The sequence below is a fragment of the Melospiza melodia genome, unplaced genomic scaffold, assembly GCF_035770615.1.
Source record: "Melospiza melodia melodia isolate bMelMel2 unplaced genomic scaffold, bMelMel2.pri scaffold_18, whole genome shotgun sequence".
NCBI lineage: Eukaryota > Metazoa > Chordata > Aves > Passeriformes > Passerellidae > Melospiza > Melospiza melodia.
The window spans coordinates 3,806,256-3,827,074 of record NW_026948525.1 but is presented as its reverse complement, the minus strand read 5'-3'; the positions used below and the strand labels follow the sequence as shown (position 1 = coordinate 3,827,074).

Here is a 20,819-nt window from a genome sequence, read left to right as displayed (position 1 = left end):
CTCATGGAACCAAGGGTCCATTGTTCCACTGTGGGGTCCTGTGGAACCAAGGGGAGCACAGTGATATTGTGGGGCCTCATGTTACAATGGAGACTGTTCTAACACTTTGGGACCCACTGAAACCAAGGGGCCATTAGAGCATGGCAGGGCCTGGTGGAATCAAGGTGACTGCAGTGAACACTGTGGGTGTCCATGGGATGAAGGGTCCATTCTGACACTCTGGGACCAAGGATGCCATTGTGACGATCTGGGGCATCATGGAACCAAAGGCTCATTGTGACACAGCAGGGCCTCATGGAACCATGGAGGTCATTTTTACACTTGGAGGCCTTGTGGAACGAAAAGGGCCATTGTGGCACTTCAGAGCCTTGTGGAGCCAAGGGGACCACAGTGACACTGTGGGGCTCTGTGAAACCAATGGTCTGTTGTGAGACTGCAAGGCCTTATGGGATCATTGAGACCATTGTGACACTGCAAGGCCTCATGCAAGCAAGGAACCATTGTGACACTGTGAGGTCTTGGCAGGCCAAGGGGCAGTTGTCACACTGTGTGGCACCATGGAACCAAGGAGTCAATTGTGACACTGCAGGGCCCCATGGAACTAAGGATTCATGGAACAGTGCAGGACCCCATGGAACCAAAGGTCCGCTGGGACATTGCGGGGCTTCGTGGAATCCTGGAGGCCATGATGGCACTTGGAGGCCTTGTTGGATCAAGGGGCTTTGCAGGACCTCATGGAACCAAGGAGATCCTTCTGACACTGTTAGTCCCCATGGAACCAAGGGTCCATTGTGACACTGCAGCACCAAGGAGACCCCTGTGACACTGCAAGGCCTCATCGAAGCAAGGGACCATTGTGACACTCTGGAGCCCCATGGAAACAGGAGGCCAGTGTGACACATCTGGGCCTCATGGAACCAAGGATCCAATATGACACCATCACTATGACACTGCAGGGCCCCATGGATCCCAGGGAACAGGTCTGTTTGGCTTGGCCTGACTGGTCCAACTGCCCTTGGCATGTTGGGGGTCTCTTCTCATGTACCCCTGAAACCCTGGGGCTCTGGGCTTTCCTTCAATTGGAAAAGAACTGCCCTTCTCATTCAAGCATCCATGGCCAAAACAGAATTCCCCCTTGAACCTTACCAATATCCAGGGATTGCTCCCAGACAAAAGCTGCCATTACCAACAAGTCCAGCTGCCCTTGTCTTCCTGAGAGCTGGGTCTCACCTGCCTTCAAACACTGGGGCTCAGTGCTTTCCTTCCTATGGAAAAGAACTATCCCTGCTTCCCAGGCACCCATGACCAAAATTGATATTTCACCTCCAGATTTCCTATATGGAATGGTTTCTCCCAGAGAAAAGCTGCCAGGACAGACAGCTCTGGCTGACCTTGGCCTCTTGTGGTTTTCCCTATTCTGCCCTGAAACACTGGGGCTGTACCCCTTCCTTCCTATGAAATATATCTTTCGTCTCCAGGTGCTCATGCCTGAAATTGGGATTTCACCTCCAAAAGTCCCATATCCAAAGATTTCTCCTGTAGAAAAGCTGCCATTACAGCCTTGACCTCCTGAGGGCCAGCTCTCACCTGCCTTCCAAACGCAGAGGCTCCGTGCTTTCCTTTTTGTGGAAAAGAACTGGCCTTGTCCTCCAGGCACAAATGGCATAAATTGGGATTCCACACTCAAGATTTCCAATACCCAAGGGTTGCTCCTGGACAAAGCTGCCAGGACAGACAGACAGGCCTGGTCCTTGGCCTCTGGTGACTGAAGTTCATGAGGCCCTGAAACACTGGGGCTCTGTGGTTTTCTTCCTGTGGGGACCACGGTGACAACTCTGGGGCCCATTGAATCATGGAGACCATGGTTATATTGTGGAGCCTTCTGAAATGCAGGGGCCATTGTCACACTGTGGGGCCTCATGGCACCAAGGCCATCACTGTGGCTCTGTTGGGCTGCATGGTCCCAAGGGCCCAGTGTGAGTCAGCAGGGCTTTTGGAAGAGGCCATTGCTGCATTTCAGGGCCTCGTGGAACCAAAGGGCTGTTGTGATCCTGCAGGGCACCGTGGATCCATGGAGAGCATTGTGGCATTGCAAGGCCCCATGGAATCATGGAGACCATTGTGACACTGTGGGGCCCCATGGAACCAAAGGGCCACTGTGACGCTGCAAGGCCTCATGGAAGCACGGGGCCATTGTGACACTGCAGAAGCAAGGAGAACATTGTAGCACTGCAGGGCCTTGTGGAACCAAGGAGAGATGAAAGAGGTGTGGCTGGTTTGGCCTCCCAGGGGCCACTGGACGGGTCCAGCTGATCTTGAAACACTGGGGGCTGATTCTCATCAGTTCTTGAAGAACTGGGGCTCGGTGCTTTCCTTCCTATGGAAAAGAGCCATCTCTCTTTCCAGGTGCCCAAGGCCAAAACTGATACTCCCTCTGAAAAATTCCCTATCTGCAAGGGTTCTCCCAGACAAAAGCTGCCAGGACAGAGAGCTCTGGCTGACCTTGGCCTCTGCTGGTCACCTCTCATCTCAAGGAAGCCCTGAGGAAAGTATTTGAACATGTTTGACTACTGGAACATCAATGAGTCTGTCCTCCTCTGAAAAACTCAGATGATCTTCTGATCATATGTGTCTTTATTACTTACTGTGTATTATGCATGAAATATTATTTTCATGTAAATAACAATATTCTTCTCACTCTACCAGTGTTATCTGACACAAATCACCTCCTCTACATATGCATCCATGTCACCTTTACAAGCAAACAGAAGAATGAATGCAGCAGGAATGATTTGTCTCTGCTCCCAGCTGTCCCATCTCCTCAGGAGCTGGAGGTGCAGCCCCAGCACTTGGCAGGGCTCAAGGGCTCCCAAGCTCAGCTCCCACCCAGAGAACTTGTAGACCCTGGGCTGCTCTTCTTGGCCCCTGTACGCTCAGCCAGGCTGAGATGGACACTGATGGTTTCTGGGCCATCTCTCTGAGCCCAGCCCAGCTCTCTTCAAGCTCTGCCAGCTGCCCTGAGCTCTGGGCAGCACCAAGGGCCTCTCCCCAGCACAGCCCAGCCAGCTCTGGCCCCACAGCTCTGCTCAGGCCAGGCTGCTCTGGGCACTGCCCCATGGCCTCAGCCCCTGGCAAGGGCACAGCAGCAGCTGCAGCTGCCACAGGACTCAGCCCCAGCCATGGGGGAAGGTGCTTGGCTGAGGCCAAAGGAGGCTCCCTGGCTGCCCTGCTCCCCTTGGGCTGAGGTGCTGAGAGCTCTTTAGCCCCTGCTGCCATCCCACCTGCCCAGGGCAGCACAAGAGCCCCAGCCTTGGGGTCCCCAAGAGCTGCTCCTGCTCCAGGCCCAGGGCCCATCGCAGAGTTGGGGCAGCCACAAAGCTGTGCCCATTTCTGTTCATTGCTGCTCTGATGGGGATGGATCCTCAGAATCTTGGAGGTTGTTGATGAATTTTACTTTTCCAGAGGCCTCTTCATTCTTGAGATCTTCAGTTGAGAAATTCAGTGACAAAGGCTCATAAACATTCGTTCAAAACACCCAAACAAGACAAGCCCATGGGAATAATTCAAGTCTTTGATTCTTCTGTGGTTAAGCGGGCAGATTTCAGAAGTGTATTTAAACTGAATCTACTACACTGAAAACAATGCAGAGAGAATTGTATTGTCTTGTTAGGTTTTTTTTCCTGTTTATAGATTGCTATCAGCAATCCGCAGTTGATATTGATTCCCAGCACCTCCTCATGCAATCTGAACAGATATGAAAATCAAGACTCTTCATGGCTGACAATCAATCACACTTTGTCCCTACCCCCTCCCCACCATTTCCCTTATTGAAACCCTGGTGCTCAGAGCAGCTGAGGAATGGAGTCACATCCAGGGATGTCCCCAGGGCTCAGGATTGGGGCCAGATGTCATGGTTTGACCCGGAAAAAGGATTTCTGGGATGCTGTAGATAGGGCCAATGAGTGCTCAGATTTGAATATTGCCATCTGGCCCAACCACTGGGCATTGGACCCACCTCTGAGAACACAGGGTAAAAGCAGGGCTCTCCCCCTGGCAGGCTCTCTTTGGATTTCCAGCGGGAAGGAGTTGGGTCTCTCCCCCGCCCCAGTTGCTGGCTGGGTGGGGGGAGGGGAAAAGCCAGGTGGCCCGGCCTGGGAGAGGTAGGCCTGGCCCCCCCCCAAGGGTGGAAGGAAGAAGTAAAGAAATGCTGGGAAGCAATGTGCAGCCTGTTCCCCCACCTTGGAGAAAGACAGACAGAGAGAGAATGCAGCCTGTGTTTGTGGCCGTTATCTTGAAATTTAGTAAACATGTGCTGGCAGCAGGCAGCCCGGTTGAGGAGATGGGGGGGAGTGCAGCCAGGAGTCCAGCTGCTTGGAGGAGTTTTTAACCCTTCTTGGACAATGAAAACTTTACAGAACATTAACCCTTCCTAGATGAGTGATGAAGGTCTGGACCAGAGAGAGAGAGAGTGAGAGATGTTGGAAGAATGGAGAAGATGGAGTGGCATTTTATGCTGGACTCTTTTGTGTAGTCATGGACAGAGCCATGTTTCCGTGTGATAGAGAGACTAAGTCCAGGGGGAGAAATGTCCCAGAGCCAAAGAAGATTCAGTGTGGGTACCCTTCGGCCCCAGGGGGTATATAAAAATGGGGGGGACAGATGTCCCAAAGGTGTTATACTGTGCTTTTCTGGAACTGGACAAAGCATCCTTAAAAAGACAACCCTGGAAGCAGCCCTGATTCTTGTTCGGTGGTGAGAGCACTGGAACAAGGTCGGAAAAGGCCACCACGACACATGGAAGGACTCCCTCTCCCCTTGAGGAACTGAAAGTTGAGCATTCTAAAGGGTGGTGCTGGACCCAGAACTGGTGATTTTAGAAGATGCTTTGTATTGGGAATTTAGGGGGGAGGAGAAGGAAAGTGTTTTTGTGAGGTTTTCATTTTCCTTGTGTTTTCTTTTTTCTTTTGTGTGTAGTTTAGTAATTGTTTTTATAGTTTAGTTAATAAACTTTTCTTTTTTTTCAAGTAAGAGCCTGCTTTATTTATTCCTGGTCAAAATCTCACAGCAGACACCAGAGAAAGTGTATTTTCATGGGGACATTTGGCCTTGTGCCAGGGTCAAACTTTGACACCAGGTCAGTTCAATCTCTTTATTGCTGATCTGGACGAGGCCATCGAGGGCACCCTCAGTCAGTTCCCAGGTGAGCCCAAGCTGGGTGGCAGTGTGGCTGTGCTGGAGGGCAGGAAGCTCTGCAGAGGGATCTGGCCAGGCTGGAGCTGTGGGCCCAGGACAATGGGATGAGGTTCACCAAGGCCAAGGGCCATGTCCTGCCCTGGGCTCACAACCACCCCAAATCCCTGGCTGTGCCCTGCCCCTGATCCCCACAGCCTGTCCTGTTTCCTTCATCCCTGCGTTGCCAGGGACTCTCTGGGACAAGGGAGCTCTGCTCTGGCTATGGAGGGAGGTGCAGGTGCCACCACTGGAGTGGGAACCAGAACTTACCAGGTTTGTGTCCTTTGGGGGTCAGGAACTGGTGGGACTCAGAGGCACAGGAAGTTTCTCTTCATGGCCAAGATACTGTGGTTGAACAGGATACAATTGAATAACAACCATGCTCTTCCCTGAGCCATGTGCATTGTCCCAGTAGTGTCTGTCATGCCCACCATCCACAAGTGATTTTCATACTAAAATTAATTTTAGAAAAATATGGTTCTGTGATAGATATAAATAGAGTTGTTTTATCAGGATGCTCATCCTGAAGTGGGATAAAACAGCATGAACAATTCCTGATTTGCAAAGCTGTCAATGGTGGATGAAGAAGGGGCTCAGGCTGCTTTTGGTGCTGAGGAAATGCTGAAACCAGCCTGACTCATTTCATTTCCTCATGCCCTGGCTGATCTCTCCTCTTTCCCCTTCCACCCATTGGCTTTTGTCTCCCCTCAGGCCCCCCTGTGAAGAGCCTGGCTCTGTGTTCTCCATCCCCTCCTCGCTGGCACTGCCAGGCTGGCATGAGGAGCCCCTCAGCCTTCCCTGCTCTGGGCTGGACAAGCCCAGCTCCCTCAGCCTCTGCTCACAGCCCAAGGGCTCCAGCCCCACCTTGGAGGCCCTTCCCAGACCCTGCTCCAGCTGCCAGACATCTTTCCTGCCCTGGGCAACCGAAACCAGGCCAAGTGACCTGGATAATCCCAGTCCTTGATGTCCTGGTCACGCAGCCTAGGCCCTTGTCCCCATGTGAGGTTCTGGGGGTTGATCTTGTGGAACATCCTTGGGGGAGGCTGCTGCTCCATGTGGGTCAGGGGGATACCAGGGACAGAGACCCTTCTGAGCATGAACAGCTTTGGACTTCTGGGGGGAAACTGTGAGAGGGGGCTGGGGCAGAGTGACCAACCCAGTGACTTCACACAGCCTCCCTGTGATGTCACAGAGCCCCCCTGTGATGTCACAGCCTGCTCTGTGATGTCATAGTTTATCTCTGATATCGCTATGTTGGTCTTTGATGCCACAACACACTCTGTGAAGTCATACAGCCCCCTGTGATGTCACACAGCCACCCTCCGTGATGTCACAGCCTGCTCTGTGATGTCACAACCATGTCACATAGCTCATCTCTGATGTCACAGCAAACTCTGTGTTGTCATAGTCTGCTCTGTGATGTTGTCCTCTGCCCTGTGATGTCACACCTCACTCTGTGATGTCACAGAGACAGCCTATGATGCCATAGTTGCTCAGTGACCTCACATAACCCACTCTGTGATTTCATAACCCACTCTGTGACGTCATGTCACCAGATGATAAATTGTCTACACCACGTGAGCACACACAGTGCTGGTTCTCCAAAACCCCAGGCTATGGAAACCACACAATGCCCATTGTGTGAGAACGGGAACTGAAATTCACCAGCCTCAGTGTCCTGCCAGCTCAGCCCGGCCCACTGGAACATTGGGGTCCACGACCACCAGGGACCACCAGAGAGATCCCCCAGGACAGGAGAATGCATGGGTAAAGGGGAGGGGAAATATGTTAATGATTTTGGGGAAACGATTATCATATGTATGTTTTGTCCAGGACAAACAATGAATATGTATGCAAAATACAGAATATAAACAGAAACCTTCCAGCACTCATCATGCACAGCTTTGGGAGAAGCTATCCCCCCATGCATCTGGCCAAATAAAGAATGCTGCTTCTTAAGGCTACATTGGGGTTATGGAGTTTTAATATTTTGCTGAATTTTTAGTAACAGTCCCACTCCCAAGGAAAGCTCAGTCTCCTGCTGGTCATAAACAGAGAAGGGCTGGTGAGAGATTTGGTGGTTGAAGGCTGCCTAAGGTAAAGTCACCTTTAAATAACAGAGTTTCCAATATTCTATGAAAGAAAGAGGGGCTGCAACAAAACTTCATCACTGGAATTATGGAGGGTAGGCGTTGGCTTATTCAGGGTGCAGATTTGGAGAGTACCAAATCAGATACTGACTTTTCAAGGGAAACAGTCTTAAAAACAAAGGTGTCCAGGAATGATGGACACACTTCAAGAAAAAAAACTTGAGGGAGAAGGAGCAGCATCTGTGCTAAAGTTGAGCCAGCTAATTTTTGTCCTGGCTGGGCATGGAGATTTTGTGGGAACTGAGGGGAAAAAAAGAGCGTGTCACCATTGGAAAGAAGATCAGGCATCTCAGGAAGTGTTAAAGGATGTTATTAGGTCATGCAGAAAGAAAAGTGGTAAAAGGTCAATTAAAACATAACCCAGCCACTTGTGTGAAAAATACTAAAAAATGTTTCAAAAAGGAACCTAATAGCAAAAGGAGGGATAAGTAGAACATCTACTCTTTATTGGAGGCAGTGGGGAATACAATAGGTAAGATAAGGAAAAGCTGAGCTGCTTAACACCTTCTTTGCCCCAATTTTCAAGAATAAGACAGGTTGTCCTCAGGACAAGTGTTCTCCTGAGCTGGTGGATGGGCACAGGGAGCAGAACAGCCCCCCCCTGTAATCCAGGAGGAAGAAGCTGGGGACCTGCTGAGCCACTCAGATGCTCACAGGTGTCTCTGGGAGCAGATGGGACCCATCCTAGGGGGATGAGGGAGCTGGTGGATTGAGCTCCTGATGCTGCTCTCCATCATTTACCATCAGTGCTGGCTCAGCAGGGAGGTCCCAGAGGACTGGAGGTGCCAATGTGAGCCCATCCCCAAGAAGGGCTGGAAGGAGGAGCTGGGCAACTCCAGGCCTGTCAGCCTGACCTGGGTGCCCAGCAAGGTTATGGAACAGATCACCTTGAGTGCCATCACAGGGCACCCACAGGATGGCCGAGGGATCAGAGCCAGCCAGCATGGATTTCAATATCTGCACTGATGATCTGCATGAGGGGAGTGAGTCCAGCATCAGCAAATTTGCAGATGACACCAAGCTGGCTGTGAGTGTGGATCTGCTGGAGGGTAGGAGGGCTCTGCAGAGGGACCTAGACAGGCATCATACTGGGAGTGACTGGGATCACACTGGGATTATAGTGGGTGTCAATAGACCCTGACTGGGGTTCCTGAGAGCTACCAGGCCCATGCTGGGAGCTGACTGCGCACACACTAGGAGGAACTGGGAAAAACTGGGAATGACAGGATGCATGCTGGTGACAATTGGGATGTCCTGGCAGTGACTGGGATGAAACTGGGGGCAGCTGAACCATGCTGAGGTAACTGGGAGTGGCTGGCAATGACTACGAGAATGTTCGGGGCAACTGGGATATACTGGGAGTGCCTAAGACCATGCAGGTGGTGACTGGGACAACACTGAGGGCAACTGGGGGCAAGTGTGTTTGACTGTGGCCCTGCTGGGAGAGACTGGGATCATACTGGGAGATACTGGGACTATACTAGGGGCAACTGGGAGAACTGGGAATACACTGGATGAAAGTGGGAGCAACTAGGAGCAACTGGGATCATGTTGGGAATAAATTGCATCATAATTGGGAATGACTGTGAGTGCCTGGGCTCATACTGGGAACGGGGAGGGATCCTGCCACGAGTGAGAGGAAGTGACCAGGAAAATCCTGGGAGTGACAAGAAAACTGGAAGCACACAGGCGCAGCAACTGGACTCATGCTGGGAGCAGGGCTCCAGGACAGGATAGAGGCAGGGGCCAAACCCAATAAGGTGAGGTTTAACAAGTCCAAGTGCTGGGTCCTGCCACTTTGGCCGCAACAACCCCTGCAGCACTACAGGCTGGGGACAGAGTGGCTGGAGAGCAGCCAGGCAGAAAGGGACCTGCAGGGACTGATGGACAGCAGGCTGGACATGAGCCAGCAGTGTGTCCAGGTGGCCAAGAAGGCCACAGGCTCTTGGCCTGGATCAGGAATGGTGTGGCCAGCAGGAGCAGGGCAGGGATTCTTCCCCTGTGCTCAGCATTGCTTGGGTAGCACATCGAGTGCTGTGTCCAGTTCTGTGCCCACCAATTTAGGAAGGACATGGAGGGGCTGGAGTGTGTCCAGAGAAGGGCAACAAGGCTGGGGAGGGATCAGGAACACAAGTCCTGTGAGGAGTGGCTGAGGGAGCTGGGGTTGTTTATCCTGGACAAAGGGAGGCTGAAAGGACACAAGGCGGTGTCTGGGCAGAGGTTGGACTTGATGATCTCCAAGGTCTTTTCCAGCCTTGCTGATTCTGGGATTCTCTGTAAGCACCCTTGGAGCAGTTGCAGGAGGAGCCCTGGGCCTCCTCTTCAGGAGCTCCAGCAGCCCAGGTCCCTCAGCTTTTCCTGGCAGCCCCAAAGCCCATCCTGTCAGTCCTGCAGAGCCCCTGCAGCTCCTCCTCAGTGCCCAGAACAGGGAGCCCCAGAGCCAGACACAGCAGCCCAGATGTGCCCCCCTGGCCTGGGGTGCCTCTGGCAAGGGAGCAGCACCAGGCACTGCAGGAGCCTGCAGACAATTCCTGCAGCACTTGTAGGATGATCCTGCTGCCCAAGGGACGTTCCCATGGTGCCAAGTCAGGAACTGCAATGGGGAGTCGGGCCAGAGAGGAAAGGGCAAACAGGGATGGGCTCCTTGGAGGGGAGGGAACAGGGGTGGGCAATGGGAAGAAATTTGTATAAGGGAAGAGTAAAGAAAGCAAAGGGGAAGCAAAGGAAATGCTCAGGGCAGTTTGGGGGTGGCTGCCAGGCAGCCCTGGCTCTGAGCAACAGCGTCTGCAGTGGCACAGGAAACTCCCCGCTGATGGGAACAAACTTTCTGGCTGACTGCAGAGGGCAGGACAAAGCTGAGTGGTTTCCCTGGTGTCCCCCAGCCCTTGCTGGCCCCAGGGGCTGATGGCATTTGTGCTCCCTCAGGTTCATGTCCCCACAGCAACAGCATGGGGGTGCTCCCCTTGCTGTGTGCAATGCAAACAGGGGCTGCTGAGCCAGTGCTGCCATGTCTGTGCCTGCAAGGATGGGGCACCTGTGTGAGCTGGGGGAGAGGCCAGGGCTGCAGAGGGGGGATGTTGTTGGCAGCTCCATCAGGACGCTCTGGGACGCTGCCCTGGGCTGTGCAGCACACTGGGGATGGATCAGCCCCTGCTCTGCTGCTCCTTCCCCTCTGCCCCAGGGCCCTTGCAGAGCCCCAGCCATGCTGTTTGCCCCCAGCCTGCCCACGGCCAGCCTGGGGCTGCTCACAGGGGTTTTCTGTGCTGAGCATTGGCCTGGCTTTGTTCTTGAGAGAGCCTGGGCAAGGAGCCTGGAGCCCCCAGGGCCTGGCCTGAGGCGTCAGTGCTGCCCCAGCAGTGCCCATGGCCTGTCCCTGCTGCAGCCCTGGCACTGCCACCCCCAAGACTGTGCCCGGCCCTGAGAGCACTCAGGCCCTGCAGCAACACCAGGGCCACCAGGGCAGCGGGGCAGGGCCATGGCAGCAGCACTGGCAACACCAAGTGCTGCTGCTGCTGGGCACAGCTGCTGTGCCAGCCCTGATCTGCCCCCAGCTCTGCACACAGACATTGCTGCTGCAGCTCCAGAGAAGAGAACAGAAGGGCATCTCTGCAGAAAACTCAGCTGGGAGACCATTTAGTTCCTTCAAAGCCACCAAGAGACCAGCTCCTCATTGATGCAGTCTGGGGCCATGGTTAAAGTGGAGGGAAACAAAAGGAGAAATGGCACAAGGAATGACAGTCCTTTGTGGACAATAGAAAAAAAAAAAGAAAACAAAAAAACAAAGGAAAAAACACCCACAACCAAACCAACAACAAGTATCAAAGGTGATTTTAATTATAAGTCTTTTTATTTAAGAAATTGGAAATTGGCCAGCAGTTAATGTTTCTGAAAAGCAACCAGTCATCAGTCTCCACACTGCAGCCTTGAGCTCCTGGTTCCTCAGGCTGTAGATGATGGGATTAAGGGCTGGAGACACCACCGAGTACAGAACTGACACTGACAGATCCAGGGATGGGGAAGAGATGGAGGGGGGCTTCAGGTGGGCAAATGCTGCAGTGCTGAGAAACAGGGAGACCACAGCCAGGTGAGGGAGGCAGGTGGAAAAGGCTTTGTGCCATCCCTGCTCAGAGGGGATCCTCAGCACGGCCCTGAAGATCTGCACATAGGAGAAAACAATGAACACAAAACAGCCAAATGCTAAACAGACACTGACAGTAAGAAGCCCAAGTTCCCTGTGGCAGGATTTGGAGCAGGAGAGTTTGAGGATCTGGGGAACTTCACAGAAGAACTGGCCCAGGGCATTGCCATGGCACAGGGGAAATGAAAATGTATTGGCTGTGTGCAGCAGTGAAAAGAGAAAACCACTGGCCCAGGCAGCTGCTGCCATGTGGGCACAAGCTCTGCTGCCCAGGAGGGTCCCGTAGTGCAGGGGTTTGCAGATGGACACGTAGCGGTCGTAGCACATGATGGTCAGGAGGAAATACTCTGCTGAGAGGAAAAACAAAAAGAAAAACACCTGTGAAGCACATCCTGCATAAGAGATGTCCCTGGTGTCCCAGAGGGAATTGTGCATGGCTTTGGGGACAGTGGTGCAGATGCAGCCCAGGTCGCTGAGGGCCAGGTTGAGCAGGAAGAAGAACATGGGCGTGTGCAGGTGGTGGCCGCAGGCTACGGTGCTGATGATGAGGCCGTTGCCCAGGAGGGCAGCCAGGGAGATGCCCAGCAAGAGGCAGAAGTGCAGGAGCTGCAGCTGCCGTGTGTCTGCCAATGGCAGCAGGAGGAAGTGCCTGATGGAGCTGCTGTTGGACATTCCTTCACTCTGGGCATGGTGCGCTGTTGAAAAAGACATTGACAAGCTTGGACAGATTTCCTTTTTGATTTCAGGCTTGTGCTCCTTCTGAGTTGCTGCTTTATTTTCAGCATTGCACTCAGCCTGAATACTGGGGAGACCTGAGGGAAAACAGGGCTCCCTGTGCCACAGGGCAGTCAGACCTGCTGGAACCACACAGGTGCCCTTTGTTCATTTAACCTCTCTCTATTTCACCATGATCACACTTTAATATTTTTTGAAAAATGAAGTAGACTTTTTGAATTCTTCAGTTGAAATTTTTTTTTTCCAAACCTTTCTCTCTTTCCCTATGCACATGAACAGGAAAGGATACCAAGGGCTGGTCTGGCTCTCTGGTGCCTGGAGTTGTGCCTACTGGGAACTGTTTCTCTCTATCCAAGCCTTGTCCCTGCCTGTGCTGCCAGGGCCCAGCCCAGCCCTGGGGTCCCAGCTCTGCCCTGCAGACACCTCCCAGCACAGGGCACTGCCCAGGGGCATCTCCCTGGCAGCAGGGCCTTAAGGGCAGGCCAGACAAACAGAGATGCTGCAAGCCAAGGTGCTGCTGCTGCTGTCTGTAGGGAGAGGAGGCTGAGGAAGCACTTTCTGAGGGAGATCTGAGGAACATCTGCTGATGCCCAGGGTGACAGTGCAGGAGTCTCAGTGACACAGCCAAAGCTGACAGCCCCTTTCCCTTCCCTTTACGAGAAAGCTGAGAGCAGCCCTGGCCATGCAGCACCACCTCCACAGCAGGATGAATCTGCCCTGATGGGGGTGGCTCCTTCCACCTCCAGTTTCTCCCCTGCAGCGTCCATGGGGAGCTGCCAGGCAGGCTGAGAGCTCCTCCTGGCAGGTGGCACATGCCCTGGGCTGGCCAAGAGCCCTGAGGGCTGCATGAGCTGCTGTGCAGGACAGCCCTGAGCAGCCCTGGCTGCAGCCCCAGCTTCACCCCCTGCAGCCGTCCCTGGCAGCAGGAGCCTTCCTGCCCTGTCCCTCTGACGGTGCCCAGGGCAGCCCCGCTCTGCAGCACATCCTCCTCCTCCTGCTCCTGTGCCAGAGAGAGACTGGGAGAGTCCTCTTGATACATCCCCCAGGCTGTGGGGTGTGCTGGCTTCAGGAGATCCCTCCAGGAGCACAGGGGACATTGCCCTGCACCCACACACTCACCATGCACAGGGCTGTGAAGATGTTTCCCCAAGTGAAGTCTCAGCTCAATGTCTTCCCAGTCCTGATTGCCTTCAGCCTGTCTCTGCCTGGCTCCTGTCCCCTCAGCGCCCGCAGGCAGAGCCCTCAGCCCTGCTGGGCTGGGAGAGGAGCTGGTCCTGGGAAGAGCTGTTCCTTTAAAGCTCAGCAGCACAGACACAGCACAAGGACTTAAATGAGACTCTTGGGGATTTGGTGCTATTTACATCAAACTGAGTCCCTGAGAGAGTTCAAAAAACTTCTCAACAACTCAAAATTGAATTGAAACTCCAAAGTTTTCCAAGTTTTAATGGAAAAACTGAGATACACAAATGAGAAATTTTCCCCTGGTTCCAGTTAGAGCAGAACACTGGAGGCAGTGATGACAGCTGGGGACAAACAAGGCAAAGGTGTCTGTGGTGCTGAGCAAAGCTGGATGTGTTTGAGGAATGCAAAGAGCCCAGGCCTGAGCCCCAGCCCCTGGCCAGGCAGATCCTGTCCCTCCCTCCTTGCTCAGGGCTCTTCCCAGGATGGGCACTGGCATGTGGGGATGTGCAATGCCAAGGGCAGGAGCATGGGGCGGCCCCTGCCAGGCTGCTGAGCAGGGACAAGGAGGCCATGAGGCCCCAGGCCTGCAAGGGTCACTTGTCCCATCGTGGCCTCAGGCCCAGGCCCAGCAGCCATGGCCAAAGTGCTGCCCATGTTGGCTCTGGCAGGGCTGTCTTGCAGCTGCTGCCCATCCCTGTGCCCTGTGCAGCCCAGGCTGTCCCACGGTGTCCCTGTCCTGTGCCTCTGTCCCTGCAGGCTGTCGGCATTCCCCGGCTGCCCCACCTGGCTGGGCCCTTCCTTTGCTGACAGCTCTGCCTCCTGCCTGCCCCTGCCTTCCCACACAGAGCCTGGGGCTGACCCAGGCTCCTTCTGGGAGATGTGTTGTGCCACAGCCCTGCCCTGGGAGGGAAATTAATCTCTCCTTGTTTCCGTTCTGGATCTTCACAGCTGCACTTGGTGACATTATTTCTATCTCAGGTTCATTTCCACTATGAAGAAGAGGTCCAATATATTTGAATCCACCTTTGTCATCCTCACAGGCTGTTCTTGTTCTGCCCTCAGTCTCCACCGAACCCAGGACTTCCAGTTCCCATACAGTGATCATGTTCTTGGGGCCTCCAAATCCCATCCTGGGAGATCTCTGGGCCTTCTCAAAGGTGCTCAGCCCTGGAGATGTGATTTAAGTCCAGGAATGGCTGAGTACATTTTTGCCCAAGATTATATTGGGGAATATAATACAGAATAATACACTGTATCTTTTAAGTGACTGAGGGCAGATTTAGATTTTCTGTAAGGATGAAATATTTTTTGATGATGGTGGCAGGACACTGGCATAGGGTGCCCTCAGAATTGAAACCCCATCACTGGATGTGTTTAAGGTCAGGGACTTTGTACAACCTGAACGAGTGAAGGTGTTCCTGGGTAATGGGAGTTTTACCAGAGACTCTTTTCGGTCTCTTCTAACTCAAACCATTTTACATTTCTTTGGTTCTTATATCCCAACTGCTTCTCCACAGGGCTGCAAATACCTATGCACACCCTGCCAGCATTTTAATGTGGCCTAATTCCCAACACTTCCATAAAAAGGAAAGAAATGCCATATTAGGGACATGAATTGCCATGTTTATGGAGGAATCATTAAAAGCCCCAAAAGTAAAGAAACTGAAAGGAAGGACCAAAATCTCAGTGTGAAAGATTCACCAAGTGGGACAATGGCAGAGACTCTGATGGTGACCTCACAGCTGACGATGGGGATTTCTGCCTTGGGGTCTGAGTATCAGGATGGAAGGTCGCTCCCAGGAGGAGTCCCTGTGCATTTTCCTCCCCCATGGCTCTGCCCTTCCTGATCCAGCAGCTGTGGGGCAGCAGAGCGGGGACAGTGCAGGGACAGGCCTGGTTCTGACAGGGCTGTTGTGGTTTAGGAATGGTGCTCCCAATTTACTACACCTACTACCAAGACCACGTGTCACCCCAGATTTATATTCCCACCATTGCCCCCCCACACCACAGGGGCTTTGCCTGGCCTGGCCCTGATTGATCTCAGCCCATATTTCACAGTCAGGGATAACCTGGAGATGGTGTCCAGGGTTCACCCTTGTGTGGCCAGTCCAGACCCCCCTGAGGCACTTTAATCCTGGCCGCCCCATCCTCCTGTCTGTTGTTGTGATGCTCTTCAGTGCCCAACTCTTGGGCACGTGAGCATCCACAGGAGGGAGTTTCACAGCCAACTTCTCCCCCAGACAGAGATGTCTTGACCCAGTCCAGCAGCTCAGCTGGGTTTCCCTCTGTGCTCCCAACTGTCCTTTTTCCATGGTTCCAGCCACCCCAGAGAGCATCTCCCACCATCCCTGAGTCAGTGCAGAGGTGCAACGTTGACCATTTCTCTCGCTCAGAGCTCCAGGGATGGTCCCAGTGCTGCAGTGACTGCAGGAAAGGGGACCCCACAATGGGACATTTCTTGGTCAGATACAGACAGGAAGAGTGACAAACTGTCTGTGACTCGGGTTTTGGCCTCGCAGCCCCCGCCGTGGTTTGCAGGGAGCTGCAGTGTGGCTCGGCCCTGGCTGTGCCAGGCAGTGCTGGCCTGGGAGAAGGTGTTGGTGCCAGCTGGCCCAGGGAGCTGCAGCGTGTGGGGAACGAGTTCCTCCTGGCCTCCTGCCCCAGGGTGGCACTGCAGGGCCTCATGGAGCCAAGGGGCCATTGTAGCTCTTCAGGGCCCCATGGAATTAAGGGGACTCTTTGGACATTGTGGGGCCTTGTGGGACTGAGGCCATCGTGACACTTTAGAACCAAGGGGCCACTGTGAAACTACAGGGCCTTGTGGAACTGACACTGAAATCACCCAAAAAGAAACTTTCTAACACAGTTTGAGTATCAAAAAGAATTCATTTTTATTGCAGCACTGATCACTTGGAGGATCCTTCCTCCATTCAAGTGCCCCAAACATCATGCGAACAGAAGTTTTATGACACACACAAGTTCCATATTTATGAGCTATAGAGGTTTTATGACACACACAAGTTCCATATTTATAAGCTATTCCTCTGTGATGCTCTACATCTGGCCTGTAGGCCACACAGTATAAATAATTCCAACTTCATAAGTTATTTATTATATAATTACCTTGCTTATGTAATTCGACCAGTAAGAGCAGGCCCAGGCCATTGGAGACTCAGGCTGCTATTGGCTGGTTAGCTGAGTAGTAACTGGCTCAGCCAATGAGGATTACCTTCATGGGCCTTTTCATCTATATAAGGAAGTTAGATCTCAATAAAGCTGCCTGTTGCTGCATGAACACATACAGTCTAGTCAACTGTCTCCACGGGCAGGAGTTACTCCACTCTCAGGCATGCAGAGTGCTGCCAAAACGTGGCACCACTGAGCACTAGGACGGCCTTGCTGGTGCCAGGAAAGCTCAGCAGCACCTTTTTCTCCCAGCAGCATAACACTGGCACAGGCACTGAGCAGCCACGGGCAGCTGACTACTGCTGGGAGACAAAAACCCCAAAACTGGGGGGTTTACCGGGCAGAAAAAACATGGAGGCACTTTTCTGATGATGCCTACTCTCATCAAGGCTTCATCCAGCAAGAGGAATAGATAAGCTAAACTTATTTCTGGATAAACCACGTCATTTCCACCCTGAGGACCTAAGGCTAGCACAGGAGCCAGCAGAGGCCTTTTAGACAGCAAAACATTTTTGCCCATTTTCCCAGGCTGGCTCACAGTCACACCTCACCCATGTGGCTCCAGAGCTCTTGCTGTGTCCCGCGGGCAGGTTATCCCTTCACATCTGCTCTCGCAGGCTCCAGTGCCCTCCCGGAGCACCTCCCCGGCTGTCCCAGCACAGCTCATCACAGCTCAGCTCGGGGTTCCACACGCGACGGGGCCGGGGCACCTCAGAGCTGGTCCTTGGGGCGGGTCACCGCCATCGGTCATCGGCTGAAGGCCTAAAGAGAGGACAGCAGAAACATCACAAATAAGCCATTAGTTCCATCTGTATTCACAAAGCTCAACAGCAGCGGCCTGGCTTGTGGCAGAGGACAAAAGCCAGCACACCAAGCGAAAGGCTGAGGAATTAATGCTGAACTGCACAGCCGAGCAACATCCCCAGTCTCCCGGCCGAACAGCTAAATAGGAGGCAGTGAGTATTTCAGGTGGCGCTTTCCTGCCCCGGAGCCCCGGTCTCCAGCCCCGCTGCTGCCGCCACCCGTCCCTGTAACCCCCCCCCCTCACCTCATGGCGGCGGTGGCCCCTCATGGCGAGGGAGCTCGGCCCGCCAGAACTGCTCCTTGCCCTCACGGCGGCGAGCTGAACGAGCCCAGCCCACCAGAGCTGCTCCTTGCCCTCACGGCGGCGAGCTGAACGAGCCCAGCCCACCAGAGCTGCTCCTTGCCCTCACGGCGGCGAGCTGAACGAGCCCAGCCCACCAGAGCTGCTCCTTGCCCTCACGGCGGCGAGCTGAACGAGCCCAGCCCACCAGAGCTGCTCCTTGCCCTCATGGCGGCGAGCTGAAGGAGCCCAGCCCGACAGAGATGCTCCTTGCCCTCACGGCGGCGAGCTGAAGGAGCCCAGCCCGCCAGAGCCACTCCCTGCCCTCATGGCGAGGGAGCCCGGCCCACCAGAGCCGCTCTTGGCCCTCATGGCGGCGAGCTGAAGAAGCCCAGCCCCCCAGAACCGCTTTATCTCCACACGGCGGCGGGGACAGAAAGAGAGCAGGCCTGGCCACGCTGCCGAGGTGATTCCACAGACACCGCCCCGCTCGCTTCGGCCGCTCCCCCCGGGGCGGGGAAAAACCTCGGTAATCAGGCACCGGGAGGGACTTTAAGATCATCTCGTCCCACTCCCTGCCATGGGCAGGTACACCTTCCACTGTCCCAGGTTGCTCCAGTCCCTGTCCGACCAGGCCTTGGACACTTCCAGCATCCCTGACAGAGCCGGAGCAGGAACACGATCTGTGGAGCTGGGAGAACTGAACTCAAGCACCGGCTCATGGGAAGCAGAGGGCTGGTGAGCTGCCTCTGCTTGCCCCTGATGTGTCCCACTTCGGGCACAGGAGGTAGAAGTGTCAGCTCAGAAACAAAAATCCAGCCCTGAAATAAGCAGAGAAAAAGCTGTGGCACTGCCAAGTGCCTTGCTGGGAGAAGCACAATTCCACACCTTCCCTGACCTCCACTGGATGCTGTAATATCAGCCCAGTGCTCTGTGTATCCATGTCTGGGCACAGCAGTGTAACTGTAACTCCCTCGCTGGGGATCCATTCAAAGGAAGTTTTTCTCTGTGCTTTGTGCTCCATTGAGACACTTGAAGGCCTTTCCAGAAAGCCTGGCATCCCTCCCCCATGCTCCTCATGTGCTTATGCTCTCAGAGCTCAGCAGTGAACTCAGCTGGAGCTGCGCCTTGCCTCAGGCAATCATCCACTCCAGCTCTGTCTTCTTCAAATGTTTCATGGTCTATTTTCAGCCCAAGCAGGCAGCTATTCTTCCTGGATGTGGGGTGCTCCTCTCCAGCTCAGCCTGATCCTGCCTTGTCCTGGGAAGCTCTGAGCTTGTTGTGCCCAGGACACTGCTGTGTGCAGGGACAGAGGCTGGTGCTGAGCAGAAGGAGCTCGGTGCTTCCCCTGTCACTGATGAACCTGGTGAGGAACAGGTTTCCCAGCTATGCCCAGTGCACACAGCAAAACCTGTCTGGGGAGAGACAGGTAAGAGTAGACACAGAACACTTCATGCTCTTGTTCCTGGGGGTCTCGCTGCCCATGGCCAAGGGCACGTGCCCACACAGGCATGGATGATGACTCTGCCAAGACCCTAAGCCACAGCTTCAGTTTAGAACTGTTTAATTCATTAGCCCAGCATGGGGCCCAAATGAATATGCTTTGTCTCCTTAATAAAACATTTTCAGCAGGATTGGGGAGATACTTCAAAAGCTTCCTGAATGCCAAATACCAGAACTCAGCAACTCTCAGTGCCAGGACCAGTCTCTCACTTCCCAGTATGGATTCCCTCTGTGTGCACAGCTTTTTCTCTGCTTGCTGGCCTTGGAGGGGGGCTCAAACAAAGGCCTGCACATCATTTGTGAACTTTGGGTGAAAAGCATCAAACCAGATGAAACACAGCAGAGCCGCTCTGCCGTGGGGGTGAAGCCCTTTTCTGTCACAGGAATGAGCACTCTGCATTAGCTGCAGCCAGTCCCTGTTGTTCATCTTGGCTTGCTGACCACTAAACAGAGCCTCCTTTTCTCCTGCAAGTGTCCTGGCAAGGCCTGAAAGGACTGAGAAGCTTTGTTCCAAGCCAGATTAGAGATATGAGTTACTACAAAACAAAAGCCCAGCAAGCCTCCTGGAGAGTTCCTCTAGTCTAGACACAGCCTCCCCTGAGCTCCCTGCATCCCAGCACAGCCCTGCAGCTTGTGTTCAAAGCAACTCAACTGGCTCCAGAAGCCTGGGTAACCTCTGTTGAGTGAATGTTCAGTTGCAGCATAAAGGAGGAATCACATCTGAGTGATTTTGCTCCCATAAATTAGCAGGATGGGTTAAACCAGGACATGAGCACTGTCTGCTGGCACAGTGCATCCACTCAAGAGATCTGCACTGGCATGGAGCTGTAGTGCCTCAAAAGACGTGTGCTCCAAGCCTGGGGTGGGACATCCCCCATGTAGCTGATGTCTGCAGCTCCTGTGGCAGCAAGAGAGGTCCTTTACTGTCACCTCAGCCCTGAACACACCCGTGCCCAGGGCTCACTGCCTGCCCCCGTCACTGCTCAGCTCTGGCACTGCAGGGCTGGTACTGTGATCCTTCTGTACCAATCAGATTTTGGCTCAACACCATTTGGCCACACTGTCAGTCACTGGAGAAAAAGACAGAGTAGTACCGTGGGAAGAGGAAGAAAATTCAGTAAACCTATGGAAGAAAAGATCTGTGGATGTACATCATCATTTACCATGGTGGTCACCTCCAGCCCCACAGCCAAGCACGTTCAGGCTTTGGTGAGAAGAACTTTTATCCCCCTGGTGTCTGTCATGGCTGGGGCCCGTGATGATGACACCCCATGGGTGTTGGTGCTTGCACTGCCCTGTGAGTGACACCAGCCTTGCTTGGCTCCCACACAGCAGAAGGCAGGGCAGCCATGGCCTCGATGGTGCCTTTTCCTCTTTGAGGTGCTGCACCCAGGTCAGGGATACCCCACACATGAGCACAGACTGGGAGAAGAGCTCATTGACCAGCAAAGAAGGACTTGGAGGATATAATGGATGAAAAGCTGGACATGAGCCAACAGTGGCAGCCCAGAAACTCCCCTGTGCTGGGCTGCACCCACAGAGGAGTGGGCAGCAGGTGAGGGGAGGATGTCCCCCTCTATTCTGCCCTTGTGAGATACCTCTGCAGAGC

The 20,819-nt window shown here is 53.7% G+C and overlaps 1 non-coding gene across 1 annotated transcript; it reads right to left on the bottom strand.

Annotated features, from left to right (window-relative positions):
* Positions 1 to 16,726: 16,726 nt before the first annotated feature.
* On the bottom strand, positions 16,727 to 16,930 carry LOC134433503 (small nucleolar RNA SNORA74). The gene has a single exon (XR_010031574.1). It is a non-coding gene; the product is annotated as a small nucleolar RNA SNORA74 (small nucleolar RNA).
* Between the last annotated feature and the right edge of the window lie 3,889 nt (positions 16,931 to 20,819).